The sequence below is a fragment of the Monodon monoceros genome, unplaced genomic scaffold (genome assembly GCF_005190385.1).
Source record: "Monodon monoceros isolate NGI ecotype Baffin Bay Population unplaced genomic scaffold, NGI_Narwhal_1 Super_Scaffold_19, whole genome shotgun sequence".
Lineage (NCBI taxonomy): Eukaryota > Metazoa > Chordata > Mammalia > Artiodactyla > Monodontidae > Monodon > Monodon monoceros.
Window position 1 is genome coordinate 46,237,990 of NW_021703775.1, and position 16,227 is coordinate 46,254,216.

Here is a 16,227-nt window from a genome sequence, read left to right on the forward strand (position 1 = left end):
AGATAGATGGTCAACAAAGTTATTGACCCATCTATACACCCTGAATAAATCAATGACTGATTATCAGGAAGTGAAGGCATCTAGTCCAATAAAGTTTTGATCTCCTGCCCAGTTTCCAGACATGGGCCAGCTCTCAGAATCCATTGGCCAATTGGGAAGAGGGACCTGCATAAACATGGTAGGTGTATATATAACAATTATGCCATAGTGTCATATAGACTTTTACTCAGATACCCATACACTAGAGAACAGGGGGACTCAGACATTTTGAGGACCATTGGACACAGGGTCTGATATGTGGAAATATAAGACATCATCACAGAAACCTTGTTAGAATGGAAGTTTATGGAGACCAAGTAATAAATGGAGTCTAGAATGAGGTCCAATTCACACTGGGTCTACTAGGTCTAGTGGTCATTTTCAAGATACCTGAATGTATATTGGAAAGGACATCTTTGGTGGTTGGCTGAACCTTCACATTGGTTCCCTGGCTCCTGAAGGACAAGGTAGGCAAGACCAAGTGAAGGCTCTTGAAACTTCCCTCTACTCCTGAACAAGATTTTTAGTCAAATACAACGTCACATCCCAAGAGAAGAATGCAGAAGTAGTATTTACCATTATATATCTGTTTAATTCACCAATCATGTCTCTACAAGAATAAGTTGGATCATAGAGAATGACATTAGACTGCTCATCCCCAACCAAATAATAGGCCCAATTGCAGTTGTGATAACAGATATCTTTGCTAGAACATATAAGTGCAATCTTAGGTGCATGGTATATTGCTATTGATCTGGCATATGTACTCTTTTTTCATACCTATCAAAATGAGGACCATAGGTAGTTCACGTTTATATGGAAAAGGCAAGAAATATATTTCTGGTCTTTTTCTTAGGCTCCTATACTCTCTCAAAATGTAGTTCAAAAGAACTGGAATAACCTAGATATTTTGCAGAGTGGCATATTGGTCCACTATATTGAAGACACTATGTTAACCAAGCCAAATAATCAAAAAGTGGTAAGTATATTGGAGGCTTTGATAAGAAACCTGAGCTCCAGAGAGTGGTCTGTCATATCAGTGAAATTTTTAGTTCAGTTGTCTAGGATCTCCTAGGATGTCTACTCTCATAGTAAATGACAAATTATAGCAGCTCACAATTCCCATCAATAAGAAGAAAGCACATCACCTATTAGGACTTTTCAGAGTAAATGGAGGCAGCATATTCCACACTTGAGAATATTTCTCCAACACATTTATTGAAAGTGTAGGAAGGCTGCCAGTTTGGAGACCCAGAGAAGGAGAGGGCCTGGCAGTAGGTTCATGGTTTGATAAAAGCCACCCTGTCACATGGGTGGACATTGTGGCAGTTCTACAGTGTTGTTTTAGAGGTATCTGAGCTATGGGGAGTTATAGCAAGGCCCAAAAATAGAATCACAATTTAGAGCTCCAGGGTTCTTTAGCAAAGGTGTTTTATACACCTGGGCCCAGGTAGAAACAGAACACTTGGTCATGGAACATCAAATGACCATCCAGTCAGAGTTACTCATTTTGATCCAAGTCATAAATATGGTCAGGCCCAGAAGCAATCCATTGTAAGATGGATGTGGGACATCAAGGATGAGGCATGAGCAGCATCAGAAGTAGGCTGCACGAGAAAATAGCCAAAATCCTCATGTTACCCACTGTCACTCTAGTGCCTCCCCATGAGTGCATACCTTGCAGTCACAAGCGAGCACAGAAAGGAATGCATGAGGCTTGATTCATGGATGACTCAGAATAATAGGTGTATGTAAATCTAACATGTACTGCTGCTACACTCTGGTCCCAATCAGTGGTTGCCTTGAAAAGGAGTGGTGAGAGGCAAGCCTCCCAGTGGCAGAACTTGAGGTGGTACACTTGGTCCTCTAATTTGAATGGAAATAAAAGTGGACATATGGGCAGTGGCAAATGATTTGGCAGGTTAGTCAGAGGCCTGCAAAGAAGGAGATTGGAAGATTGAGGATAAGGACATCTACTTCAGTGACTTCCTCTGGAAGAGTCTCTATTCAGGAAGCAATGGAGAAAACCTGAAATCTGAAATTGTGAAATCTACAGATAGTTTGTCAATAATAGGAACAATTTGGGAATTCCCTCTTGGTGACTAGAATATAAAAAATAGTGAAAATGTATAAATATCCAAGGGAAAGTTAGAATAGATCCCTCACTCAATCCTAGGAAAGTTTGACAGTGATGAGCTCTTAGTTGGGGAATCCAGAATGTTTATGACATTAAAAGAGTATGTCTACGAATGAATAGTTTTAAGACCCTAAAGAAAGGTGCAAAGAAGAGGAGATAAACTAATAGGAGGGGAGGAAGAAGGCAGGGTCCTAATAAATCAAGTATAGACCTGGATTAAATGTTGGATTGATGGCAGACTGTTTTTGTTATTTGATTACATCTGGTGAGCTATGTTGAATAATGTGAATAGGTTTAACTTGAGATACGGACTAGAATTGCAGTTCTTAAAAGTCCCCATTGCAGTTAAATAACATGATTAAGCCCTTTTCAGAGACTTTTGTTAAGAGCTGAGCTGTCAATATATCAAGGCCCAAGAGGACACAAGAGAAACAAATACTTTGTGAAGAGAACAATCTTTAACTGTAGAAAGAGTCCCCTGATATGCTCTCATTCCTTCCCAAAGGAAGGCATCACAGCCCTGAATATTTATAGACTTGGTACCTTAGAACTTGGGAATAAGAATTTTAATTTTTTTTGGTGTTTTTTTTTTAAACATCTTTATTGAGGTGTAATTGCTTTACATTGTTGTGTTAGTTTCTGCTGTATAACAAAGTGAATCAGCTATATGTATACATATATCCCCATATCCCCTCCCTCTTGTGTCTCCCTCCCACTCTCCGTATCCCACCCCTCTAGGTGGTCACAAAGCATGGAGCTGATATTCCTGTGCTATGCGGATGCTTCCCACTAGCTGTTTTACATTTGGTAGTGTATACATGTCACTGCCACTGTCTCAATTCATCTCAGCTTACCCTTCCCCGTCCCCGTGTCCTCAAGTCCATTCTCTACATCCGCGTCTTTCTTCCTGTCCTGCCCCAAGGTTCTTCAGAACCTTTTTTTTTTTTTAGATTCCATATGTATGTGTTAGCATACGGTATTTGTTTTTCTCTTTCTGACTTACTTCACTCTATATATGACAGACTCTAGGTCCTTGCACCTCACTACAAATAACTCAATTTCGTTTCTTTGTGTGGCTGAGTAATATTCCATTGTATATACATGCTACATCTTCTTTATCAATTCATCTGTCAATGGACACAGGTTGCTTCCATGTCCTGGCTATTGTAAATAGTGCTGCAATGAACATTGTGGTACATGACTCTTTTTGAATTATGGTTATTTCAGGGTATATGCCCAGTAGTGGGATTGCTGGGTCATATGGTACTTCTATTTTTAGTTTTTTAAAGAACCTCCATACTGTTCTCCATAGTGGCTGTATCAATTTTCATTCCCACCAACAGTGCAAGACGGTTCCCTTTTCTACACACCCTCTCCAGCATTTATTGTTTGTAGATTTTTTGATGATGACCATTCTGACTGCTGTGAGGTGATACCTCATTGTAGTTTTGATTTGCTTTTCTCAAATGATTAGTGATGTTGAGCATCCTTTCATGTGTTTGTTGGCAACCTGTATATCTTTTTGGGAGAAATGTCTATTTAGGTCTTCTGCCCATTTTTGTATGGGGTTGTTTGTGTTTCTGATATTGAGCTGCATGAGCTGCTTGTATATTTTGGAGATTAATCCTTTGTGGTTGCTTCATTTGCAAATATTTTCTCCCATTCTGAAGGTTGTCTTTTCATCTTGTTTATGGTTTCCTTTGCTGTGCAAAAGCTTTTAAGTTTCATTAGGTCCCATTTGTTTATTTTTGGTTTTATTTCCCTTTCTCTAGGAGGTGGGTCAAAAAGGATCTTGCTGTGATTTATGTCATAGAGTGCTCTGCCTATGTTTTCATCTAAGAGTTTTATAGTGTCTAGCCTTACATTTGGGTCTTTAATCCATTTTGAGTTTATTTTTGTGAATGGTGTTAGGAGGGTTCTAATTTCATTCTTTTACATGTAGCTGTCCAGTTTTCCCAGCACCACTTATTGAAGAGGTCTTTTCTCCATTATATATTCTTGCCACCTTTGTCATAGATTAGTTGACCAAAGGTGAGTGGGTTTATCTCTGGGCTTTCTCTCCTGTTCCATTGATCTATATTTCTGTTTTTGTGCCAGTACCATACAGTCTTCATTAAGGTAGCTTTGTAGTATAGTCTGAAGCCAGGGAGCCTGATTCCTCCAGCTCCGTTTTTCTTTCTCAAGATTACTGGCTATTTGGGGTCTTTTGTGTTTCCATACAAATTGTGAAGTTTTTTATTCTAGTTCTGTAAAAAATGCCATTGGTAGTTTCATAGGGATTGCATTGAATCTGTAGATTGCTCTGGGTAGTGTAGTCATTTTCACAATGTTGATTCTTCCAATCCAAGAACATGGTATAGATCTCCATCTGTTGGTATCATCTTTAATTTCTTTCATCAGTGTCTTGCAGTTTTCTGCATACAGGTCTTTTGTCTCCTTAGGTAGGTATATTCCTAGGTATTTTATTCTTTCTCTTAAAATGGTAAATGGGAATGTTTCCTTAAATTCTCTTTAAGATTTATCATCATTAGTGTATAGGAATGCAAGAGATTTCTGTGCATTAATTTTGTATCCTGCTACTTTATCAAATTAATTGATTAGCTCTAGTAGTTTTCTGGTAGCATCTTTAGGATTCTCTATGTATAGTATCATGTCATCTGGAAACAGTGACAGCTTTACTTCTTTTCCGATTTGGATTCCTTTTATTTCTTTTGCGGCTCTGATTGCTCTGGCTGAAACTTCCAAAACTATGTTGAATAATAGTGGTGAGAGTGAGCAACCTTGTCTTGCTCCTGATATTAGTGGAAATGGTTTCAGTTTTTCACCATTGAGAATGATGTTGGCTGTGGGTTTGTCATATATGGCCTTTATTGTGTTGAGGTAAGTTCCCTCTATGCCTACTTTCTGGAGGGTTTTTATCATAAATGGGTGTTGAATTTTGTCAAAACTTTTTCTGCATCTACTGACTACTGATATGATCACTTGGTGTTTCTCCTTCAGTCTGTTAATATGGTGTATCACGTTGATTGATTTGCGTATATTGAAGAATCCTTGCATTCCTGGGATAAACCCCACTTGATCATGGTGTATGATCCTTTTAATGTGCTGCTGGATTCTGTTTGCTAGTATTTTGTTGAGGATTTTTGCATCTATGTTCATCAGTGATATTGGCCTGTAGTTTTATTTTTTTTGTAACATCTTTGTCTTGTTTTGGTATTAGGGTGATAGTGGCCTCGTAGGATAAGTTTGGAGTGTTCCTCCCTCTGCTATATTTTGGAAGAGTTTGAGAAAGATAGGTATTGGCTCTTCTCTAAATGTTTGATATAATTTGCCTTTGAAGCTATCTGGTCCTCGGCTTTTGTTTGTTGGAAGATTTTTAATCATAGTTTCAATTTCAGTGCTTGTGATTGGTCTATTTCATCCTGATTCAGTCTTGGCAGGTTGTGCTTATCTAAGAACTTGTCCATTTCTTCCAGGTCGTCCATTTTATTGGCATATTGTTGCTTGTAGTAATCTCTCATGATCCTTTGTATTTCTGAGTGTCAGTTGTTACTTCTCCTTTTTCATTTCTAATCTGTTGACTTGAGTCCTCTCCCTTTTTTTCTTCATGAGTCTGGCTAATGGTTTATCAATTTTGTTTATCTTCCCAAAGAACCAGGTTTTAGTTTTATTGCTCTTTGCTATCATTTCCTTCATTCCTTTTTCATTTATTTCTGATCTGCTCAATATGATTCCTTTCCTTCTGTTAACTTCGGGTTTTTTTTGTTTTTCTTCCTCTAATTGCTTTAGGTGTAACGTTAGTTTATTTGAGATGTTTCTTTTTTCTTGAAGTACGATTGTATTGCTATAAACTTCCCTCTTAGAACTACTTTTGCTGCATCCATAGGTTTTAGGCCATCGTGTTTTCATTGTCATTTGTTTCTAGGTATTTCTTGATTTCCTCTTTGATTTCTTCAGTGATCTCTGGGTTATTTAGCAGCATATTATTTAGCCTCCATGTGTTTGTATTTTTTACAGTTTGTTTCCTGTAATTGATGTCTAGTCTCATAGCATTGTGGTTGGAAAAGATACTTGATACGATTTCAGTTTTCTTAAATTTACCAAGACTTGATTTGTGACCAAAGATTTATCCTGGAGAATGTTCCATGAGCACTAGAGAAGAAAGGGTATTCTGTTGTTTTTGGATGGAATGTTCTATAAATATCAATTAAGTCCATGTTGTTTAATGTATCATTTAAAGCCTGTGTTTCCTTATTTATTTTCATATTGGATGATCTGTCCATTGGTGAAAGTGGGGTGTTAAAGTCCCCTACTATTATTATGTTACTTTTGATTTCCTCTTTTATGCCTCTTAGCATTTGCCTTATGTATTGAGGTGCTACTATGTTGAGTGTATAAATATTTACAATTGTTATGTCTTCTTGGATCGATCCCTTGATCATTATGTAGTGTCCTTCTTTGTCTCTTATAATAGCCTTTATTTTAAGGTCTATTTTGTCTGATATGAGAATTGCTACTCCAGCTTTCTTTTGATTTCCATTTGCATGGAATATTTTTTTCCATCCCCTCACTTTCAGTCTGTATGTGTCCCTAGGTCTGAAGTGGGTCTCTTGTAGACAGCATATATATGGGTCTTGTTTTTGTATCCATTCAGCTAGTCTATGTCTTTTAGTTGGAGCATTTAATCCAGTTACATTTAAGGTAATTATCTATATGTATGCTCCTATTACCATTTTCTTAATTGTTTTGGGTTTGTTATTGTAGATCTTTTCCTTTTCTTGTGTTTCCTGCCTAGAGAAGTTCCTTTAGCATTTGTTGTAAGGCTGACTTGGTGGTGGTTTTAATTTCTCTGTCAAATCTGAATGAGATCCTTGCTGGCTAGAGTAACCTTGGTTGTAGGTTTTTCCCTTTCAACACTTTAAATGTGTCCTGCCACCCCCTTCTGGCTTGCAGAGTTTCTGCTGAAAGATCAGCTGTTAACCTTATGGGGATTCCCTTGTATATTGTTTGTTGTTTCTCCCTTGCTGCTTTTAATATTTTTTCTTTGTATTTAATTTTTGATTGTTTGATTAATATGTGCCTTGGCATGTTTCTCCTTGGATTTATCCTGTATGGGACTCTCTGTGCTTCCTGGACTTGACTGACTATTTTTTTTCCCATATTAGGGAAGTTTTCAACTATAATCTCCTCAAACATTTTCTCAGTCCCTTTCTTTTTCTTTTCTTCATCTGGGACCCCTATAATTTGAATGTTGCTGTTTAATGTTGTCTCAGAGGTCTCTGAGACTGCCCTCAATTCTTCTCATTCTTTTTTCTTTATTCTGCTCTGCAGTAGTTATTTCCACTATTTTATCTTCCAGGTCACTTCTGCGTCCTTCTACCTCAGTTAAAATTTTTAAAATAGAGGAATATCCAGAAGATAATAAGGTAACCACAACAGGAATCTATTTTTGCCTACCTCCTTTCCAACACCTCCACTCCAAGGGGAAAAATATACTTAATTACACTTCTAGGCTCTCCCTTCAGGCATGTTTACTTATAGTGGACTCATTCACATATATTTGGCCTTTACTATAGACTTTCTACTTCCTCATTGTATGTAGTAATTATATGAAGGTTTAGTGCCTGAGAAGTGGTTAGCTGTCTCTTCTCTCAAGCTCCTACCACCTTTTTCATTCTCATATTCTCTCTATATATCTCACATGGCTTGCCCTTTGTCTCACTATATCTAGCTAGGTAGTTAGCTATCCATCTGTTTCTTGGTAAAAGAAGATACAAAAGGAGATCTCTTCTCGTATTGGACTAGTAGTGTCTGGATGTGATCATCAGAATGGCTGTTGCCATCTTAAAGACATGAGGGAAAGAAGTGAGTTATAACAATATCACAGTGGAAGAGACTTGAAGTCTTGATAATGCCTATTATGAGATGATAAATCCCTTTACTGTTTACCTTAGGTGAGTTAACATTTTCTATTTCTTGCAAGTAAATTATCTCAACTGATATGCCTAATATACCATTGAATCAATTGTTCTTTTCCTCTACAATTTGACTAATTTGGAAATACACCATTTTCTAGATAAACCACCTCCTTTGCCATTACTTCTTTTTGACAAATTAACACCACTAATAAAAATTTATTTTCATAAAACAGCTGAACATGTAGAGACAGATATGCATGAAGGTGTTTATTTAGAATTATTTATAACAATTTATAATTAGAATCAAGTTGAATGTCTATCAATACAGAAGGTATTAAGTAATATATGGTACATCCGTACATTAGAGAGTAAAAAGCCGTTAAAAAGATAGTTATGAAAACCCATCGATGTAGAAAAATATCCATTGTGTATTATTGAGTGAAAATAAACAATTCAGCAAATTTCTGAGCATGAAAAAAATATGTTTATAAAATATGTTTATGTTTATAAAAATGTCTTGGATATATTTATTTAACATATATGCATGTGAATAATAATGATACAAAGAATAACAACCACAAACATTTATTAAATACCTACTCAGAGTTAGATACTGTGCTAAGGGCTTTACATATATTATAGCTATTAAGTCAAACCTCAAATAATGTAGGTATTAATATTATTTTCATTTACAGATGAATAAAGTGAAATTTGGGGGGAAAATCATTTTTCCATCTAGCTGTTAAGGGATAAGATCAAGGTCCAAATGCAGGTCTATATAACAGTATAGTATTAATAATATAAAAATAAGCTGTATTATATTTTAACATTTATATCAAACAACATTTATACATATTTTACTATTTATATTACATTACACTGCATTATATATCATATTATATTATATTATATTATATTATATTATATTATATTATATTATAGACGTCTGGAATAATTACCTCCAAAAGGATAATAATAATTGCCTTTGAGTGGTAGAATCTTTTTTTTAATTACATTTCTCTGTATCATTATATTTTCTATAGCAAACGTGGATTATCATAAGTAAAAAAGAAAAGGAAATAAATACATGATATATACATGTGTAAATTGTAATAAATATCTACTATAAAGTGACTTTCCTGTACCTTTTTGCACAGGCTGTCAGGAGTGTTTTTAGTTCTAGATCTCCTACTTGACTCTATAACCTTCGTAAGTCATTGAACCTCTTAATTTGCTCATATGCAAAGTAGGTATAACGTTACTTAGATTTCCTCATTCAAACAGTTGTCATAAGATTTAATGAGGTAGTGGACATCAAAGAGCTTGGGAAGTTTTAAAGCAAGCTAAAACTCTGTGGGAAGGTTATTATTCTTTATTTTCTTCAAATTAAAACATATTTTAAACGTATACTGTGGTTTTAAAAAGTTGAGTGTTGATACAGCCACTATGGAGAACAGTATGGAGGTTCCTTAAAAAACTAAAAATAGAACTACCGTATGACCCAGCAATCCCACTAATGGGCATATACCCTGAGAAAACCATAATTCAAAAAAGATACATGTACCACAATGTTCACTGCAGCACTATCTACAATAGCCAGGACATGGAAGCAACCTAAATGTCCATTGATGGATGGATGGATAAAGGAGATGTGGCACATATATACAATGGAATATTACTCAGCCATAGAAAGGAACAAAACTGAGTTATTTGTAATGAGGTGGATGGACCTAGAGTCTGTCATACAGAGTGAAGTAAGTCGGAAAGAGAAAAACAAATACTGTATGCTAACACATATATATGGAATCTAAAAAAATAGTACTGATGAACCTAGTGGCAGCACAGGAATACAGATACAGATGTAGAGAATGGTCTTGAGGACACGGGGGCAGGGGAAGGTGAAGCTGGGCCAAAGTGAGAGAGTAGCATTGACATATATACACTACCAGATGTAAAATGGATAGCTAGTGGGAAACTGCTGCATAGCACAGGGAGATCAGCTCGATGCTTTGTGACAACCTAGAGGAGTGGGATAGCGAGGGTGGGAGGGAGGCTCAGGAGGGAGGGGATATGGGGATATATGTATACAGGTAGCTGATTCACTTTGTTGTACAGCAGAAACTAACACAACACTGAAAAGCAATTATACTCCAATAAAGATGTAAAAAAAATAATAATAAATGACCAAAAAGAGGAAAAAAAGTTGAGTGTCTTGAACATAGAATATAGCTTATATCTTTGTTTCCTAATCTAGATAATGGAATGATATTTTTGAACTTATAAGTTATTGTGGGAGTATGTTGATGTAACATACATAGATCATCTTGTACCATAAATTCTGACACAAAGTAAGGCCCCTATAGGGGTGTGTGTTTGTGTGTTAAATTAGAAGGTCCTAGTGGAAAGTAAGCTTTCCTTTGGAATTCTCTTCTAATATAAATTCACATTTTTGCTCAAAGGAACAATAACAGGAACAATAAATATGCGATCTGGTTCCCTGAGGAAAAAGAAATCCATATTTAAGGGCTTTCATAACAGGCTATAATATACTATCTAGTTTATCAGAGGGGATATATTTATTAGCATAATAAAAGAGTACCAGGAAATTGCATAGTAGTAACTAATTGTCTGCCCTTCCTTCCTTCTTGGAAATAGAAGTATCACTAAAGTTCATGAACACGCATGAGACCTTTTCATCCTGTTGTTTCTAAGTTTGCTTTTTTTCACTGCTCTTCTAGTGTGGATCTGCAAGGAAATTGTCTTCTGAGGAGGAGGAAGCTCAAAGTGGTTGGATGGACTAATTTTCTAATGTTCCCTGGATCCTGGAGTGACAATTTAATGTGGTGAGTATTCCACTTTCTCCATTGTTCACATCTTTCGTTTTTGAATCAAATGCTTTGAAGCTGAGAAAACAGATTTTGGGATACTATGAAAAGAATCTAGTAGATATCTACTATAGAAACAATAAATGATATTCTTCATTACAGTCATCCTCATAAAAGAGAATTTAACATGCATTTATAGGTTCAATTTGCCTGATAGAAAATGTTTCGTTATTTTTTTCTTTTTCCAGTCCTTCCTGTCTGTTAACTGAAAACTGAGTTGCTGAGTGAGCATAGGACTGTGGAATGCTATGAACTAAAGAGTTCTCAAACAATATCTAATTCTCTGAACATTTCTGACACCCTTTCATGTCATTCAAATCTCCCTTTCCTGTGTCCTGTTTCCCAAGGATCAGCTCTCTGTGACCTGACAATCAGATAATCTGATAAACTAAAATAGTGAACTAATGTCTTAATGGATAATGTTACTCTTTCCAGGGAATTTATGTTCAATTTAACCAGGTCATTTGAAAACAAACTTTTAGTCTATAAGAGTAATTATAATGGTAATTTCAAGCACCCCCAGCAGAACTGTAATGGATTATGATTGAGGAATTGATGAATAAAAGACTTAAAAGTAGGCAGGCTTCTTCTCTCCATTTTTTTACATATAACTATGCATTCCAATGGTTATGAGCTAAACTTTTGTCTCCAGGCGTCTGTGATCTAAGACAGTTACCAAGAAAGGCAGTCTGGAGAACTGGAGAAACTAACAACTACATAGGCAACAGATAAAACAGATAAAGAATCACAGGGTATTAAAATGGTAGGTGGCCAGATTTGAAAATGTTGGGTCAAACATGATATCCACAGGGTATGGATAAGAGTGAAATTCCAACATCTCCTTGTCTAGAAAAGGAGAGAATTCAGTTGCATCAATGAAAAGGAGGCATATAAACTGGGATGATGTGAACATTTCCAGACACATGGCAAAGAGGCCCAGAGAAGATGGAGCAGAGATAATTTTAAGATGTGTGTATGGACTAAATTAACAGGAAGGAGAGTAATAGGAGAAAAAGAGAGCTGAGAAAGAGCATTTGGAATAACTACCTAATGTAAACACTGAATAAGAGATTTGCATGAATTGAAATTGGGGCTTTGGTTTGGTATTCAGTGACGTGAGTAGCAACCGTTCTTACTACCCACAAACTTCTCAAGTGAACAAAGTTAATTTTGTTGGCCTCAGTCTTCCCTTTCTTCTTGTTGCCTCAATTTCCTGCTTCTTTTCTTCCCTTAGCCAGTGGTATCTGGAAAGATATTACTCAAAGCATTCACCACAAGGTAAAAATTTCCGTCAAGAACAAGTGGGTACCCTTACAAAATAAATTTGCATGTTGGCAGGGGACGACACCTTAATCTCATTTTCTTATTGAGTTCCAGACACATGTGTTTACCTCAGGGAGAGCATGCCCACATTGAGACTGTCGTACATATTCTGCCATGCTTCTGACTGCCTTTGGGGGCAGACTTGAGCTCCCTCTAAGGTAGGTTAATTTTCATGATGCTAAGAACTTCTGGTACTCAAGCATGAAGTGGAATTTCCGTGCTGTGTAGTACAAAAGGACTTGTCAAAGACATCTAATAAAAAGTAAAAGTCAGTGACATCCTCTGGAACGTTTTTCCTTCCTGGGTGTGAATAGATTGTGTTAAAAGGGCTGAAGGGGCTATGTGCATAGATTGACACACTAATATTATCAACCTAGTCAAGAGATTGAAGGGCAAGTCCTCAGAACTCTTCTGAGGTTTAGAGACCTATGCAGATTTTTTCAGAATTTATATATTTAGGTTCTAATTTCTATTCCACTTTTTACCCACTGGGAAGAATTTTAAATCTTCTTTTCTGGATCCCTAATTGGCACCTTTGCAAATTTATATCTATCTGCACCTCCTGAGAGTTGTATAACTTGTTTGATTTGATTTTTTAAAAGCACCCAGAAGCCTCATTATAGCACAGATCCCCTTTTTAGCACAAGTCTTTGAAGCCCATACTGCTTTCTTTAACTCTCTCTCTTATGGATTAAAAAATAAAAATAAAAATAAAATATAAGTTGTTTCCCTTTGACATCTTTCATAACACCTGAGTCTATTTTCTAAAAAGTTTGTTCTAGCAAAAATAATGAAGTTTTTTTTTTTTTTTCTGAGCCCCACCTTTTAGCAGAGACCAACTGTAGAAGAGAAACAACTATGGGAGGAATGTGTCATATTTCCACAAGGAAAGGGAAATATTTAGTTTATAGAAAAAGACAGATCATTCCTTGTATTCCTGGGAAGCATGCCAAGTGGATGAGGAAATAGGAATCAATGGAAGAAACTACTGGGAGACAAATTGCAGTTCAATATAAAGGCTGGCTGTCTAAAATGATTGTCCCCGTTATCATAGATGGCATAAACTTGGTCAGAAATTAGAAAGCTCCCTGTCACTGGCACATTTGAATTATCACAACCATACTTCAAGCACCAGATGAGGCTAGTAAAAGATTTTTAAGGTCCCTTTTAACCCACAAATTTTGTGGTGTTTTTTTTTTTAACTTCTCCATTTAAGGTTTTAATAAACAATTTAACAAACAGTAAAAAATGCATTGATATTTCTTCTCCATTTAATGTTTCTTCCTCCCAAACCTTTTGCTTTCCATGTCATCATAATGTTAATCTGGGCAATTATATTCAAAATAAGGAAACAATGACTTAGTATGTTACCTTTCTCAGGAATATTTGCAATTCAAAAGATTATAGGGGAAGAGGATAATGCTTAACTAAATGAAACAAGTTGATAACAGTGAAAATTAGTAAAAACATTAGAAGAAAGTTTTATGCAAAAGGTCCCTCTCAGTGACCCTCAACAGAAAACATAATCTGTTTTTGCTTACAAATCATAATCTGTGATTGCTTACTTTGTACAAATATGAAACAAAACCTTACAAAATTTGGGTATGTTTTTAATAATCTAACAAAAATTTACCCTTTGCATAATATTTTAAAGTATTAATTTAATATCAAACAAGTCATTTCTATTTAACAATATTAAAAATAAGTAAAATTTGATTGTCAGAACAATAGTCAGCGAATTTGGGTGCAGTATGTTAGGATAGAACAGGATATGAACTAGAAAGTGACACAATCTAGGTCCTAATTTTGGCTTTCACATTAATACTCTGAGTCATGCTAAGCACATCACTTAAGTTCTATGGGATGCCATTATCCCACCTTTACAATGAGAAGGTTGAAATAAATAATCACTAAGTTTTTTTCTAGCCCCAAATCACAAGTGCTAGGTCAGCAGTTAAGAATGCTCCTCCTGTTCTGAACTCTTCTGAAGCCAGTTGTGGCCACTAAAAAAACTGTCCTGCATTGTGAAATACACTCACTTACAATCAGGTCAAATACTTTGACATTCATGTAAGTGAAATCTGTTTCTAAGGCATGATCACAGAGAGGTAGACGGAAGTGATTTCCACTTGAATCCTCACAAATAAAGGTCACAGCCCTTATATTTTTATCTGTTCCTTGGAACTACCCCAAAGCTAATTGGCCCAGCAACCCAGTGGTCACCAGTGTCCATCGTCAAGATTCTTAATACAGTGTTGTTGCTAAGAGCACTGCATCTGCTCACACAGATGCATTCCATTAACTTTTTGATCCCTGCTTTGACAGACTATTTTTTAATTTGCCTTCATTTAAATCCTTGAAAACAAGATTGGCAACCCACTGACTATGCTAACATGTCCTACCCATTTATATAGGTTTTAATCCCAAACTCATTAATGAATCATGTGCTTTAAAACAAAAGAAATTATAAGCAGCAACTAGAAGAAAAGAATAATACTGATCCAGTATGCTAGTTGAAATGATTATAGATACCTTCCTCTCTTCCTCAGGGATTCGTTATGCAATGGTAAAGACAAATAAGTTTAAATATTACCATGATGCACAGCTTTGTATTTAAGTCAAATATAACATCCATAGGCAATACATGGATGTGGCTGTGTTCCAATAAATCTTTATTTACAAAAACAGGCAGTGGGCCATATTTGGTGCTTGAGTTGTAGTTTGCTCACCCTGGTATTAGAGTATACTTCATTAGGTGTACATTATATTTGGGTAAAGTTGGAGCAGGTCAACATTTGAGTTACAGAACCACATATATAAAAAAGCAGAACCACATATATAAAAGCAGTTTCCACAAGTCCACTGTAATTAGCAAATCTATTGCTTGCAAACCACTCCTGTCTCTAGAAATTAAGTGATGCCTAAAGCAAATTTATCAAGTCATGGAACATAAAGAAAAATATCTGTGGATTTAAAAGAAAGGAAACATATTATCGACATAGTCAAAAGGTCTGTCGAACTTACTATTTGGCACTTTGATTTATATGTGGAAATGGAAAGAACGTTCATATAAGTATCCAACACTGCATTCAAGAATGTCATCTACTGTAGTGTAAGTCACCTTAACCTCCATTTCTCCAATACACAGCATGTGATGTTAAGGAATGCACATACATATTTGGTGCCGTGGAGAGCAATATTACTTTGTAATAATTTATATTCCAAAGCATAGGGAATCCTTGTGAACTGTTAGTCTATGAGAAAGTAATAGTGGTGCTCTAAGCAAAAGGTGGGCTAATTCTGAGATGGAAATAACAGATCAGTATGGTGGGAGGAGAGAGATGAGGCTCAACTGAATAGTAAGGAGAGGACAAGAGGAGAGGGCAGAGAGTAAAGTTCTATTCCAGGATAATTTATATACTAAAGATGTCATGTTAAGTTACTTTTTTTTTTAAGTAGATCAACATTCTCCTGGTGACATATTTCTGATGGCAAATAATCAACTATTTTTGGTTTTCTATTTGGCCGTATTCTCAGGTTCCCAGCATATCCTCTCCTTCATATAAAAACAATATTTGCTCAAGGTCTGATTCACAGAGACATTGGGAGGAAACTCATTATTTCAAATAAAAGTGAAATTTTCCAATATAAATACCTCATATCGATAAGAATGAAATAACTGATCACCTAACCAGTAGTGTTTCCTGCTCAATAAGATCTTGAAGGCTATCTTTGGGATTCAAATTCCTGCTACTGAGTGTTTTTTGCAACTCTTTTTTCTCCTATGACCTTTACTAATAGAAGATTGCATCACTGATGATGGCTGCATGCCAGGATAATTAGAGTGCCACTCCAGTTTCCCAAAATGCCTTGGATATTCTACTCCATCATAGAAAGCTGCACTTAGTAAAATACCATCATCATT